Raw genomic sequence first — 16,566 nt, forward strand, 5'->3', positions numbered from 1 at the left:
CTTTAGAGGGGGTATTTGTATCTCCTTAAAGCCAAAGAGTCATTACAAATAGGGTATAGGCTACTATCTTGCTTACAGCTCCAGATTATATATTATATGCACTGTTAGAGCACAATCACAGTTGATACACCAAAATTGCTCTCGTAACTAGGATTTCGCAGTTGAGGCACCAGTATCATGGTCGCAATATTTAAAGGTACAATGGCTATGATCCACATGATACTCTGTAATTCACCGTGTTAAAGATAAACTATTGGTAGTCTTCCTAACATGTATGAACATCGAGATCGCAATGGCTGTGTTACAGTTATGATCTACCCAAATCAAGAGGTATGAGATAGCGAGTTCTATCGCAGTTGCGACAATGGTTGGTATGTTTACTGTCTTCATGTTTCTATTTCTCGCGGTCGTAATGTCCTTGCTCGAGGTTGGTCTTTACTACAACAACTATAGAAATATGAATGTCATGGTCACAATGTACTGATGATGATTTAGGAGGCAAGTATGGAAATGTACATTTTCTAAAGTAAAGACAATTCTTTCAAAATAAGCACTTAAGAGCCAACATTAAAACTACTCAATTTAATTGTTAAGATTAAAATTAGGAATTTTAAAGTCTTAAAAAGACTTAGGCTAACAGTTACTACAAAGGCTATCATATTTTTTTTCTATTGATTATAACACTTATTTATATGCGTAAAGGTTACATAGATAGAATTCTATTTACATAAGAAAATTTATCCATAGAGATAATGATAGACATCCAATATTAGCCAAACATTTAAATATTATCATAACATTCTCTCTTGGATGTCTATCACAATGAATATGTCTTGTTAAAAAACTTTACTAAGAAAAATCCTGTGAGGAAAAAATCTTAGTGCAGGAAAAGAGTACATTATTCATGTAAAAACTTGCACTATAATATTGCCTCATTAAAAACCTTACTTGAAAAATCTAATGGGATAAAACCTAAGCTAAGGAAAAAAGAGTACAATATATAAAATCTCTTCCTCATAACAATATGACTTTTAACAAAGATCCCTTAGTCGGCGCATGCCTATTTTATTCTCCAACTTCTCAAATGTTGTTATAGAGAGTGCTTTTGTAAACAAATATGTCAAATTATCAATAGATCGAATTTGATGAATGTCTAGAACTCCTTGCTTTTAAAGCTCGTATGTGAAAAAGAACTTTAGCAAAATGTGTTTGGTTATATCTCCTTTAATGTCTTCTCCTTTGAGTTTTGCAATACAAGCAATATTTCTTTATCAAATAGGAGATCACATATTTCTTTGATATGTTGGATCATATAGACCTCAACCATAAATATTCTCTACTAGCTTGGTGAATTGCCCATATTTCAGCATATGATTAGATGATATAGCAATAAGAGCTTGCTACAAGTAACTTGTTTCTAATCCAGCTTTATGTGGATCAAATAAATATTGAACATTTATATATTCAATTAATTCTAATTTCGAGCCTTGTGGATAAAATAAACTCATATATGTTATACTACATAAATGACATAATACTTATTTCATACCATTTCAATGTCTTTGAGTTGGTGAGGAACTATATATTGCTAGTAAACTCATAAAAAAAGCTATAACAGATATTGTATAATTAGCAAGATATATTAATGCTCTAATATCACTAAGATATGGTACGTCTGGACCAAATATTTCTTCACCATCTTCTAGAGGACGAAAAATGGTCCTTTTTCATACTAGGTGTCTAACAATCATGGGAGCACTCATTGGATGAGATTTATTCATATTAAAATATTTTAATATTTAAATATAAGTTGACTAATGAATAAAAATTTCTCCAAATAAAACCTCGATCTGCAAGCTGAGATAAAATCTTGTTCGTTCCAAATCTTTCATTTCAAATTCATTTTTTAAATAAGTTACAATTTCTATTAACTCTTCACGAGTCCCAATGATGTTTAAATCATCAACATAAATTGCAATTATAGTAAAACTCTTTATTTTTTTAACTAAAACATATGGATAATTTGAATTATTAGTATATTCTTCCTTCAAAAGATATTCACTAAGTCAGTTATATCATATTCATCCAGATTGTTTTAATCTATACAGGGATTTTTATCGCTTAATTGAATACATTTCTTGAGGTTTTAAGCTACATGCTTCAGGCATTTTTAGTCCTTCAAGAACTTTCATATAAATATCATTATCAAGTGATCCACATATATAAGTTATAACGACATCCATAAAATGCATATGAAATCCTTCTAAATTTGCCAGTCTAATTAAAAATCTAATGTAATTGCATCCACAATTAAAAATTAAATTTTTTCATAATCAATGTCAAGTCTTTGTGAGAACCCTCGTACTACAAGTCATGCTTTATATATCACAATTTTATTTTATTTTATTGCATTTACGCATAAAAATCCATTTCTAGCCTATTGGCTTATTACTTTTAAATGTTAAAACAATGAGCTTAAAGACTTGACAATTTTCTAATGAGTTTAACTCTGCCTGAATTGTGTCTTTCCATTTATGCCAATCATTTTATTGTCGATATTTAGTAACGGATTTAGGTTTAATGTCTTCACTTTCTTTTACAATATCAATTGCTATTGCATATGCAAATATATTATCGATAACAGTTTTATTTCAATCCTATCTCTTACTTGAAATGACATAGTTAATTGAGATCTTATTGTTTTCATCATCTTTAGGCACTTGAACCTCTTCTAGGGTTACTTATTCATCTATATGTCTTTTATTATAGGCTCTTCAAGATATCAATTTTGAAATTATCACTTTGTTTATTTTGTTCTCTTTTTTTCTTAGATTTTTATCATTGGAACCAACTAGCCTACCATGCCTTTGGCTTGTCATGGACTTATTTTGTCACGACCCCACCCGTAGGCCCGTGACCGGCACTAGGGAATGGGTAGGCTTAAGGCCACCGAAACCCGTAGTAAGCCTGACACTCACTGATTTAAACAAATCTCATATCAAATTAATATTATTAAAGCCACAATTTATCTTAACAGCATTCTACATAAATACTTGATTAAAACTAGGCGAGACCTGAAACTCAGAAAATTTACAACTGATACATCTACTATTACTACTGCGGAGAATCTAAGATTTACCAATTTACATACCAAATCAAATACATCACCCGATGATGAAGGAGTCGGGTTGAATAAGAGCCAGAGAACTAATAAATACAAAAAAATAAAAATGAGTCGAGAGTGAGTTAAAATCATATATCTAAAACAGTTTCAAACATTTCAATATCACATTCATTTAATTTTAAAAATAATTAATAAATCACGCGAACCATACGTGTCATGTTAAGACATATGTGTCATGCCATGCTTAAACAAAAATTATTCCACATGCAACGGGACGGAGTACTTTAGTATAACCCTAATCCCAACTCTAACATCTCGATATATTTCAACACTTATGTCTCAACTAACCTCAACTCTAACATCTCAAATCTCTCATTCCAACAGGACTGGCGCCCAGAGAGCAAAGCTCGACCAGGGACCTTACCTTCAGTCCGGTCACTTAACTCTCAGCCTTAGCCTTTCGGCTCTCTTATCCAATAAGACTGGCGCCCAGAGAGCATAGCTCGACCAGGGACCTTACCTCCAGTCTGGTCACTTAAATTTTCAAATAAGCCGGCGCCCAGAGAGCAATGCTCGACCAGGGACCTTTACTCCGGCAACCACACTCTACTAAGCCTAGAGAGCGATGCTCGACCAGGGCAGGTCCTAATCTTTCTTTCTCAAAATTTTTACCTCTTTACCCTTTTCCTATCTCTCTCATATTATATTGGAACACTCATCCAACTTCTATGTTCTCTAGTCCCATCCTGAGTCATCATGCAATATTAAAATTGGTGATAAAGGAAAAATATATTTAAATAGTAATTAAAAGCATCATGAAAATAATGATAATAATTAAATGAAAAATTAAAATTGCAAATGAATAATCACAGTAGCAAATCAAATTTTATGCATGACACGTGCATAAGCGATATATGACTTTAACTCACAGAATTGGGCGACCTCCTAACTCTGCTCCGGTGCCTCGGGTTGGAGGCCAGAGCATGATCATCTAATCACGGAAAACAATTTATCAAAACGCTGAAACAATCGATCATTAATCCTAGGTCTAGACTCCTAAGACTGACTGTCTAAGAATCTCGACTCGGGAATTCTACCGAAAATCCGGCAGAACCTCCCCTACAACACGAACATTACCCCCCGTAAAAACGGGTCCAGGACCTGCCAGAAAAACACTCCAAATATCCAACAATTTAAACAACGGGAGTCGGGTCCCCAAACTTCACTATTTCCGACCTCACACAAAGACAAAATACGAGGCAGGCAAACTGACAGACAATTATTTTTGACTCACAATATCATCAAATACACAATATAATCCAATAGACACAAATAAACCAAGAATTTCTAAAATTAACGGGCCAAAGAAAATTACCGAGACGCTCGGTCGCTCGGTCGACTAGCCTCCAGCCGCCAGAGTCCGATCGACGATCCGAACACACCATCGGACTCACAACGACGCGCTGATGACGATCCCAGCTTCCGATTTTCCGATCTGACACCCGATCGTCCGAAAAAATTTACGGACGATCACGGCCGTCGATTTGCAAACGGAGCCCGATCGCCACAAAACCGGTGCCATCGCGAAGCTTGAGCTGAGGAGAGTCGAGATACGTTCTCCGATCATCCATCCTCCGCCGGAGCTCATGGGAAAAACCGGAAAACACGCCACCACTTCACTGTGAACTCTTTCCTCCGGCCACCAAAACCGACGTTCTTTGCCGCCAAAAGGAAGCTCTCTCCAAGGGGAGGCCGATCGCCCACCGAGATTGGCCGAAAGGCCACCGGAACGGAATGGCGCCGCCGCTTACTTTGCGCTTCCGCCGACGCGGCGTGCGCTCCTTCCGACGTCAACGCCACCCCGGCCCTCCCACCATGGACGCCGACGCCCTCTCTCCTCCCTTTCTTCCTCTTCCTCTTCCCCGATTTTCTTTCCTTTCAATATCGACATTAGGCCTCCGAACTTTTCCTTATTACAATTTGGTCCCTCAACTTTCTTAATTACTTACAATTTCATCCCGCAGAATTCCAATTTAACCCCCAAACTTCTTTTTAGCCTTTCAATTAAGCCCCTAACTATTTAATTTGGGCCAAATCCGAATTATTGAAAATACACAATTATAAAAATACCCCTGACCGACATATTTATTTACAAAAATACCAAGCTCACAAATTTCCATTAAAACCCCATAAAAATAACATTATACTTTCAATCCTTATTCCCAAAATAAATTTTCAATTTAGTCCTAACACACAATTAAATTAAATAATCAATTTCCAACTTAAAATTTAATACTACTAATCAATTATAATACCAATTTTCCCAAAATTCTTTTATAAACATCCTTTACAATTCTACCATAATTTTCCAATATATAATTTTACTTATATAAATATGCATTTGGAAAAAAAAATTGAATAACCAAAATATAATCATTTCTCAAATAGTTTACTTAATTAACTCCTTAAAAATCAAACTAATTGGATATGGAAAATAACTCATTTATTTATCTAACATGAACATTCAAAATTTGTATTTAAATCATTCCAATTAAACCGAATAAAAATAAAGCTAAAATTAACTTAAATAAAAACTCACTATTAAATATATAAAAAAAAAAAATCCGGGTGTTACATATTTGCTATAATATTAACATATTGTTCTACTGGGACATCAATTCTAATTGAAGCATTTTCAGCTAGTATATGAGATTTAGCAACTCTTTTTAGATCACAAAATGCATCTAGCAATTAGTTTGTCGTGCTTTGCAAATGAATGATCCTTTGAACTTCTAGTTCACATTGTGTTTAATAAGGATCAAGATGATTTAATTATAGCTCATTTTAAACAATTTGTTTCTCTAATTTTTTTCTCTCGCACCCAACTTAGGAGATAAAGCCTCATTAAAACACAATCATTAAATCTCGCAGTAAACACATCCTTCGTTAATGGCTCAAGATATTTAATTATAGATGGAGATTCATATCCAATGTATATTCCTGATCTCCTTTGAAGTTCCATTTTTGTGGGAGGGGCCAACTGGGACATAAGCAGCACGTCAAAAAATTCTCAAATGGAAAATATTTGGCTCTTAGAGAAAAACAACTATAATGGTCAAAACTTATAATACCTAGTTGGCTTATATGAATAATAGTTGTTGCATATAAAATTACATGTCCCCAAGTAATTATTTGGAGGTTTATTTTCATAAGCGGTCTAACTATTAATTGGAGATATTTAATAAAAGATTATGCTAGACCATTTCAAGTATGAACATGAGCTATAGGATATTCAACAGTTATTCCAATTAACGTGTAATAATTATTAAAGGCCTTAAATTTAAATTCACCAGCATTATCAAGATGAATTATCTGATAACATGTTTTGAAAATTATGCTCCTAATCGAATTATTTGACCAAATAATCTAGCAAATGTCAGATTTTGAATTGATAATAAACATACATGTGACTATCTTGTTAATGCATGTATTAACATTATAAAACATTTGAATGGTCCACATGGTGGATGAGTTGGTCCACAAATATCACCTTGTATATATTCCAAAAAGGCTTAATTGCAAAAGAATTCTCGACCTTTGGCATTTTTCTCCATTTAATCACGTGTTTTTAATTGTAACAACGTCATGCGCGACCTTATCAATTTTATAAAATCGATACATAAATAAAATTTTCGGTGAAGTTTATTCTACATGGTTGTCGGTGCTCTGGTAACTTAAACACGTAAAAATGGTGCGTTTTAAAGCAAAAGCAGAAATGGTGCATTTTGGAGATGAGAAACGGTGCGTTTTTCACATCTTAAATAGAAACAAAAAAAAAAGCACGAAACGATAGCGTATATGGTGTAAGAAAACCCTAAATCCCCAAAATTGAAATACCCGTTATTTCTTACCGTTTGTGATTACTGAAACCATTTGAAGAATATAGTGAAAGTAAAAGAGAGTGAAAGTGAAGCCGCTTTGAAGAATCAAACACATTGTGGTCTCTTCAAGCAGCAAAGACACTGAAACCATCGAACATTGTGGTCCCTTGAAGTACCGACCACTGGAAAAGGACAAGTAAGTTATTACATTGTTAATGGCTTTTCTAAGAAACTTTTATATTAACGAGATGAGTGCGATATGTGTGGAGTAGAACATCAATCAATTTTTTTATTACCGCACTTTCGGGTTTCTCAAAATGTATTTGAGTTTGTCATTCTAGACTACTGTGATTTTCGTATTTATTTATTTGAGTTTTTCATGGTCTGTAGGGTCTTATTCATGTAATTATTATGTTTGTCTTGTTGAAATATTAACTCATACACTCTTTCAACAAAATGTCTGACAGCTTTTCTGTATATATAAACTATGGTGGGCGTTTTGCATCTGTTTATGGGAATGTGGTTTATGTAGGTGGAGATATTATGCCTAAATATGGATTAGACCCAGATAAGATAGGATATTTGGATATACTTGATGGAGCAGAAAAACTAGGGTATTATGGGGTAAAGGTTTCTTATAAGATTCTAGGAATGAGTTTGAATGATGGGTTAAGGGAAATGGTGGATGATAGAGGTTTAATGGATATGATTAAGTATATATATGAAGGCAATGGAGTATTATAAGTCTATGTCGAAGCAGAGAAAGGAAAAGTAGCATTGCCTGGTGGCACAAGTCAATCTAATCATGGAAAAGATGGTGGTGTTAGCTGTATTAGTGAAAATCCAGAAGGTGTACATTAAACTGAGGATGAGAGTGACAATTTAGATGAAACCGTGTTTGATGTCAGTGTTGAACATAGTGAGCAATTGCAGCAGGAAGTAGAATCAGAAGAGGATCCTGACTACTTACCAGCTGATGAGAGTAAGACTGATGATTTAGATGAAACTGAGGATGAGAGTGACAATTTAGATGATTTAGATGAAACTGTGTTTAATATCAGTGTTGAACATAGTGAGTAATTGCAACAGCAAATAGAATCAGAAGAGGATCCTAAGTACTTACCAATTGATAAGAGTAACATAGATGATGGACTAAATGATAATGAACTGTCAGATGATGATGAGTATGTGGAAGCAAGGAAAAGGATAGCAAAGTATAAGAATTATGTGCCTGTTGATGAGCTTGCTGCCAGATTACATGGCAACACTAGTTTGCAGTTTAAAAGATCATCTACTGATGGCACTACTGGGGAAAAAATGCTGGACATGAAGCATCTAGCTTTTTAAGTGAATACGAAGACTCTGATGAAGATGTGAATTCAGACAGTACTGATGAGGATGGCATTGAAGAGGCTTCAAGAAAGAGGAGAAAGAGGGTTGTATATGATCCCAGATGTGATCGTAAGTATTTACAACTAATTCTTGGAATGCGATTTGAAGATGCACATCAGTGTAAAGCTGTAGTTTGTAAATGGGCAATTATTAATGGTCACAATGTGCAGGTGATGAGAAGCAGCAAGTACCAACTTCAAATGAGATGTGACAAGGAATGCCTGTGGAAACTAAGCATGATTAAAAGAGAGCATACCTTTGCTATTAAGACATATGTTGGTGAGCATAGGTGCCCTAGGGAGATGAAAAATAAGCAAGCTACCTCTGAATGGACAGCTAAGGATTATATACATAGATTCAGAAGAAATGGCAATTGGAGTGTGAAGGACTTGGAGGCTGACTTACTTGATAAGTTCTGTGTTCAAGTGTCAAGAACAAAGTGTTATAGGATAAAATGGAAAGCACTTAATATGCTAAGAGGGTCTGCACAGGAACATTATGCTAAGTTAAGAGGCTATAAAGCTGAATTGCTTAGAGTGGATAAAGAAGGCAGATTTGATTTCCTCCTTGATGAAGACTACACTTTTAAAGGGTTCTTTATAGGCTTTAGTTACTTGAGGAAAGGGTTTTTGAAGGATTGCAGGCCCATTATTGGATTTGATGTGTGTTTTTTAAAATTTTTTAGGAGGGGCATTATTATGTGCAGTTGCTGAAGATGAGAACAATCAAATGTTCCCCATCTTTTGGGCTGTAGTTGAATGTGAAAATGAGTACTTTTGGACTTCGTTTTTAACCATTATTTTATAGGAGCTACAAATTACAGATGGTTTAAGGTGGACCTTTATATCAGACCAACAAAAGGTGATTTTTCTTAACTGTTTTAATTATTGTTTACTTTATATTTGTATTTGCTTAATAATTATATTTGCTTTATTGCACAGGGTCTTACTAATGCTATAAAGAACTTAGCACCTTTTGCTAAACATAGGAATTGTGCTAGGCATGTTTATTGTAATTGGAAGAAGGAGTTTAAGGGGCAAGTTTTAAAAAACATGTTTTGGGGTGCAGCTAGAAGTACTTATAAAGCTGCTTATAAGGAAGCCATTGATCAAATTAAAGTAGAGAATGAAGTTGCCTATAACAATTTTTTACAGAGGGATCCATCCAAATTTTTTAAGTCATTTATTTGTGAGCTTCCTAAGTGTGATATGATTGATAACAATGTTAGTGAAACCTTCAATGGTTACATTATGAAATTTAGGAGTATGACCATTATAGACAAGCTAGAAGAGATTAGATGTGCATTAATGGAGAGAATGCACAGTAAGTTGATGCATGCTAGTGGTTTAACTGACTCCATCAAACCTAGAATTAGAACTAAGCTTGAAGAAATCAAGTATAATAGCAGATTATGTACTTGCAAACCTGTTGTTGGTGGCAAGTTCCAAGTGAACATAAGAGAGGATAAGTTTGTGGTTGATATAAATATGCATACTTATACTTGTAGAGCATGGCAGATAACATGCATTCCTTGTATCCAGGCATGTTCTAGCATTCATTGGATGAACCAGGATAGTGCAACCTTTGTGGACAAGTACTATAGTGTAGAAACTTATATTGAAACCTACAAAAATGCTCTTGAGCCACTGAATGGCAAAAAAATATGGCCACAAGCTGATGGGCTTCCGATCAAGGCACCCAAATTTAAGAAAATGCCTGGCAGACCTAAGAAGAACAGGAAGAGAGATATCGTTGAAGATCCAAAGAATCCTAATAAGCTGTCTAGACAAGGAATTCAAATGACTTGTGCAGTTTGTGGAGGAGTTGGGTAGAACAAGAGGAATTGTAAGATGAAAAATGATCCATCTTTGAAGAGGCCTCCTAAACTGCCAATCAAGCGTGGCAGGCCACGAAAAGCAACTTCTGCACTTGGATCTACTGCAACTTCCCCAACAACTCAGTCTGATGTCCCTAGTTCAACTAGGCCAAGTCAATTTGCTGGCACACCTTAAAGTGGACCTCAATCTGGACCAACTCAATTTGTTGGCATACCTTTTCAAGTGGACCTCAAAGGTGGAAAAAAGAAACTGCATTAGTAAGTTATTTGAACACTTGTATTTGGTTTACATTTGAATACCTGTATTTGGTTTACATTTGAATAGTGGGAAGCAATTTGTATTCGTTATGGTTGTACAAACAAGTTAACCAAGATTATGGAGTTAGAATCTTTGAAGATTCTGGCAACATGTATTTGAGGGTAATTTCAATACAACATTTTAGTTCTTATTATTTTATGCCTAGTCTAATGGAACAATTGTATTTAGTTTCTAGATGCCTGAATCAAGGAGAGTGAAATTCATTTATGGTACAAAGGCAGCATCAGCAAAGGCAGCAGCAAGTAAGGGCAAATCAGTTCCCTCTTATGCCAGACCAACAATTGCAAGTTCAACAAACAATAGAGGTGGTACAAGTCATGGCAGAGGAGCTAAAAATGGTGGGAGAGGTGCTGCACCTATTGGAACCCAAGAGAGTCAAGCAATTTGAGTAGTACAATGCAATTGTGATTAAATGTAGAGCATATTTTTTCCTTTTCTAGGCAAATATTGTGTCTGTTATCTTGTTTGCAAACTTGTGCCTTTCTTCATAGCAGCCTTTATACTAATTTTTTGTAGGCAAATACTACTTTTGTACCCACACATATTAATAGAATGTTTTGAAGGCAGATATTGCCTTTATTTTCATCAATTCATACTCTTCTTAAACACTTGTATTCTCCATTTGTGATTTATACTAGTACCATTTATGCAAAAGGCATCCAACTTCAAGTTATATGGCCTATGTCAAAATGCTCAATAATCATAAATGAACGATTTCATTTATTCAATATTTTTGTTCAAATTACAATACAAACATTTATCCAACAGTTAAACTAAACTCATAGGCATTACAATACCAATACCAATGAGTAGTACAATACAAAACTTTCTCAAACCACATCAGGACACTCTCTTTGTAGCATTTTCTTCTCATAATTAAGCTTTCTACAGTCATCAAGTTGTCTGCAATAGTTTCCTGCAGTCATCAATATTTTTCTGCAGTAATTCAATACTTTCTCAACTGATGTGCGTAAAATACACACATCTAAATGGAGTTTTTAAGATCGATTTTATGGATATTTGGATGTGAATCGGTAACAACACTCACCCTATGCGTATGTTTTTGTGCATTAGGTCCAAAAGAAGTCAAAGAATGAAAAAGAAAAGAATTGGAGCATAATTGGACGTCAAAGCTGCCGAAACGAGCTAAGTACGAGCATGAGGAAGCTGAACATGGCTGTGTTGGTCTCAACACTGGCCGTGTTCTTAGCACGGTCACAAACACATGCCGTGTTACCAACACGGACGTGTTGGTCATCAAAGAAGAAGTAGATCTTATGGAGCACGGCCACAGAGAGTAACACGGCCAGGAACACCAGCCCGTGTCCTTAACACGGCCAGGGACACGGCCGTGTTTGAGGCGACAGGGGGTATTAATTAAAAGAACGAAGAGAGGAAAAAAAAGGAAGGGAGGCTAGGGTTAGAACGTCCCAAACCCTAATTTTTCTCTCCCTAAGGGTTTTCAGAGTTGAAACCAAGGGAAAATGAGACTTGGATCAAGGTTTCAATCAGATTTCCTTGAAGGATCGAAGATTGGGCGAGGTTCGTTGATTGATTTTCAAATCGAGCAAGAGGAACAAGAATCGATTCAATTAGAGCAAAAGGATTTAGGGTTGTTTACTCTCATCCAAAGGGCGTAATCGGGTTTTCTCTACCTTTGCTTATTGTTGTAATTGAATTCTTGTATATTTTGAGAATGAACATGATTAGCTAGATTGATTAAATCCATTGGGATTTCTTTACTATGTTGGCTTGATATTATATTGTTGGATTGTTTGAGTTGGTTTTGTATTCTTCTTATTTTCAGTATTAATAAGATTATGCATTATTCATTAGACGTTGTGAATTGTGATGTTTAGATTGCTTTATGAGATTGAGAAATCCGTTTGGCAATTGGAATTTTGAATAGCAAAAACTGGTTAATAATCACTTAGAGATAAGGATAATTAACTAACCGGATTAAGAATTAACAAAGCTTAATAGAGGCGGATTAAAGCTTAATGCTAATTTAAGAATCAATCGTTAGGAAGAGATTCCAACTTTAGGTTATTAGTTTTAGGAATTCGGTTATCGAGAGAGAGAAACCGAATTCGGTTAAGAATTCGTCCACGGGTAGCATAATTAGACTCACCAATCCTTTATCTTTTGTTTGATTGCTAACTAGTTTAGATTCCTTTTGGGTTTGTCTTCTTGTCTTGATTATTTCGTTTATCAATCACTCTTACATCTCTCTTAGGACTTAGTTTGTAGCTATTAGTTAGTTTAGAAATTATTTATCGCTAATTTTAGGTTAATATAACAAAGAACAAAGGAGTAACTCTAGGCTTTCACTTTTCCGAGGAATACGACCTTGATACTCGCCATTAGTGCTAGACTGCATCGATAGGTACACTGCCTTAGATTGTAGCTAACACGAGTAGCACCCATCATCAACCATCATTGACTTCATTACCATCTTTACTTTCATTACCTCTTCCAATACGTCCTTTCAGTCTTCAAATGATTCATTACCTCTTTCGTATAAGGAAGGCATTCCTGTGTCAGGGTGAAGCCATCGAACTACTGATCCAGTTCACAATTGAAGCATTACAGGATCAGAAGTTCCAAATGAATCTTTCAATCAACCTAATACAACACCATTACCTTTTCCATGCACGACCTTCAAACTAGCATACAAATGTCAATTTGGGGGCATATGAACCACGAGAATAAGAACAACTAGGGTTACAGATTGCATATGAATTTAGGAATTAGGGATTTGGGGCATATGAAGCACGATGCATTTGGGAACAAGGATCTTCAATTTAAGATGTGAAAAACACACCGTTTCTCATCTCCAAAATGCACCATTTCTGCTTTTACTTTAAAACGCACCGCTTCTACGTGTTTAAATTACCAGAGCACCGGCAGCTGCGTGGAATAAATTTCATTGGAAATTTCATTTATGTATCGATTTGACAAAATTGATAAGGTCACACAAGACATTGTTACAATTAAAAACACGTGATTAGATTGAGAAAAATGCCAAAGGTCGAGAATTTTTTTACAATTAAGCCTTCCAAAAATTTAGGTGATTCATTCTAAATTTTGCTTAGTAAAGGCCTAATAATCAACTTTCCTTAAGAGCATATCGAACATAAAAATTTATTAGATTGAAGAATCTTTTAATTCTTTAATGGATAACCATATGAGCTCTGAATATTTTTTTGTATCATTGTTGATCTAAGATGACCTAATCAATCATGCCAAATAAGGAAAATATTTGAGTTAGTAATTTTTTATTTACTATTAAATTTGTTTTAATAGTACACACATATATGTGTAATATAAGCTAGAGGAGAAAGCAAGTAATTTTTCTAATACACTTTTCTTGCCTATTGTGAGGGTTGTAATATATAAATATTCAATATTTTCTATATTTGTAGACTCAATATGATATCTATTCATTTTTCTTCAAGATTTTGAAGAGAAAAATATATTTTTAATAAAGGAATATCTACCACCAAGTAGTAATATATTTAATTTTCAGGAGCCTTTAATTATTTTTTTATTACCACATATCGTATTAACGTGAAATTTTTAGACATTTACATTGCCATCGCGATCAAATGATCAATTTTTTCTTTAGAATTCTCAAAGAAATTTGATACATCTAAATGTCTAAGATCAAAAACGTTATCACCAAAATCATCATCATTTTCTGCCAAATTTGCTTTTATATTTGTTTTTCTTCTTCAAGAACTCTTGATATAGATCAGTAAGATGCTTTTGTGTATGATAGGTACGAGACCAATTTCTTTTCATGCCACACCAATAGTATTAATTTTTTGAATTTTGCTTTGCACCATTGTTCTCTTCATGATTCTTTCACTTATTGTGGAAAAGATGCATATTATTTCTAACATCACGATTACATTATTATAATTTCGACCATAGCCTTGGCCACATCATCGAACCAAGAGTATTCTTTCGTCATATTTCTCATCCATTTATGTGTTATCTTATTCGCTTCAGAGAATAGAGCAGAACCAGTTGGACAAAGTTTCATAATTTTTCAATAGAAGATTACTTATTTAGCAACAAGAAGACATGAAGTTAATTCATAATATTTCTTGAAATTTTTTTCTCGATATTATTACTGCATGAGCATATTCGAGCCATGAAAATGTCTTCTTTAACATATCACGGTCAGTAATCTTTTCTCTACATAATTATAATTTAGAACTAATTCTGAAAACTGCATAACTATATTCACTTAGAGTTTTAAAGTCTTGCAATCATAAATACATCCACTCATAACGAGCCTTTGAAATGATGACTAACTTATGATGGTCGTATCCTCTTTCAAATTTTTCTCAAAGAACTAATGGATATTTAATTGTCATATATTCTAGATCTAGTCCTTCATGAAGATGATCATAAAGAAAAAATCCTCCTTGAAGATAATGACAAAGAAAATCATTGCCTTGGCACAATTTTATAGATATTTTGGATTTTCATCTTTGATTATATTTTTAAGACCCATAGCATCTAGATATATTTTGACATCTAAATCTATTCAAAGAGTAATGTACTTAATTCTTCAAGAGTATAAACATTTTTTTTTTAATAAATTGAGATACTAGATTTTAAGATGCTTAGTTCTTCAAAAATTTAGGATCAAAACTTTTTCAGGAATTTATACTTTAGTTGTTTATTTAATTAGTTTTTCAAGAACTAAAACTAATACTAGTTCTTTAGGAACTAAAATTTATAATACAAGTTCTTCAGAAACTATATATAATACTATTTCTTCATGAACTAGAAATTAATTAACATTCACTAATATCAAATAATATAATCTATAAAATTTATTAAATTATATCGTGCACAATCATGTTTTGAAAAGCTACAATGGTAAAATATGACATTTGAATAAAAATCCTTTAAAAGCAAATTTATTTTGATAAAAAATAAAAAAAATAAAAAAAAATAAAATAAAACTATGATCTTATGAAATATGCAGATAAAATTATCATTGGAATAAAAATTAATATTTTATTTTTTGGCTTAAACAAAAAAAATTAATAGAAATCCAAAAGCTACAAAATCAAAATAAATAAAAATGTGTTCTATACTCATTAGGACTATCAAAATGAATCCTTATAAATTTAATAATGAATTCAATAAAAATTGAGTATAGCCTCATACGATTTTTAAAAAAATAAAAAAGGAAGAATAGTTTTACCTTGAATCTTGTGTTAAGCAATCGTGTTAATAACATGTTGTAAAATAAAGAGATAAGAGAGAGTAATTTTTTTTTTGTATCATTTCATTGATTCTAACATCTATTTATAGGCGTAAACGGTTATAAAGATAGAGTTCTATTTACATAAAAAAATACATATATAGAGATAATTATAGACATCCAACATTAACCAAATACTTTAATATTATCATAAAAAAATTTATGTACTTTTTAGTGAATGATTATTCCATATCATGTCTTTTTAAAGAAATATTGATGGTTGCTTTATTTTCTTTACAAACTTGTAGGTGCTTCAAAGGACAAAGGTAATCTTGCAAATGAAGAAAAGTATTTATATAAGTTTGAAGGTAAAAATATTATTAAAACCTTAAAAAAAAATTTATAAATAATCCAAGAAAATATCATTCATATCCATGCTTTAGTTGGGATTTCGTATACAATCATAGAATTCCTTATTAGCTTTGAGGGATTAGTTTTGACCAAATTTAGGGCTTATTTAATTTGGCTCATGAATGCAATTGGTTACTGATGGTTAATAGGTGATAACTGATATAACTGATAGATTAAACCGTTTGAGAAAATTTTCTAGCGGTCACTTTTAGTATGTTGAATGACCATTGAAGATATTTTATTTTATTCTACTATTTTTAATGATACAAATTAATAAAATAGCTTATAATAATTAAAAATACTATAGTTAATTTTCTCTAGCTCAATTATATTTATTATTAAAACTATTTATAAAAGTTATTCTAAAAGTAGTAT

This window comes from Ricinus communis, chromosome 10 (assembly GCF_019578655.1).
Source record: "Ricinus communis isolate WT05 ecotype wild-type chromosome 10, ASM1957865v1, whole genome shotgun sequence".
Classification (NCBI taxonomy): Eukaryota; Viridiplantae; Streptophyta; class Magnoliopsida; order Malpighiales; family Euphorbiaceae; genus Ricinus; species Ricinus communis.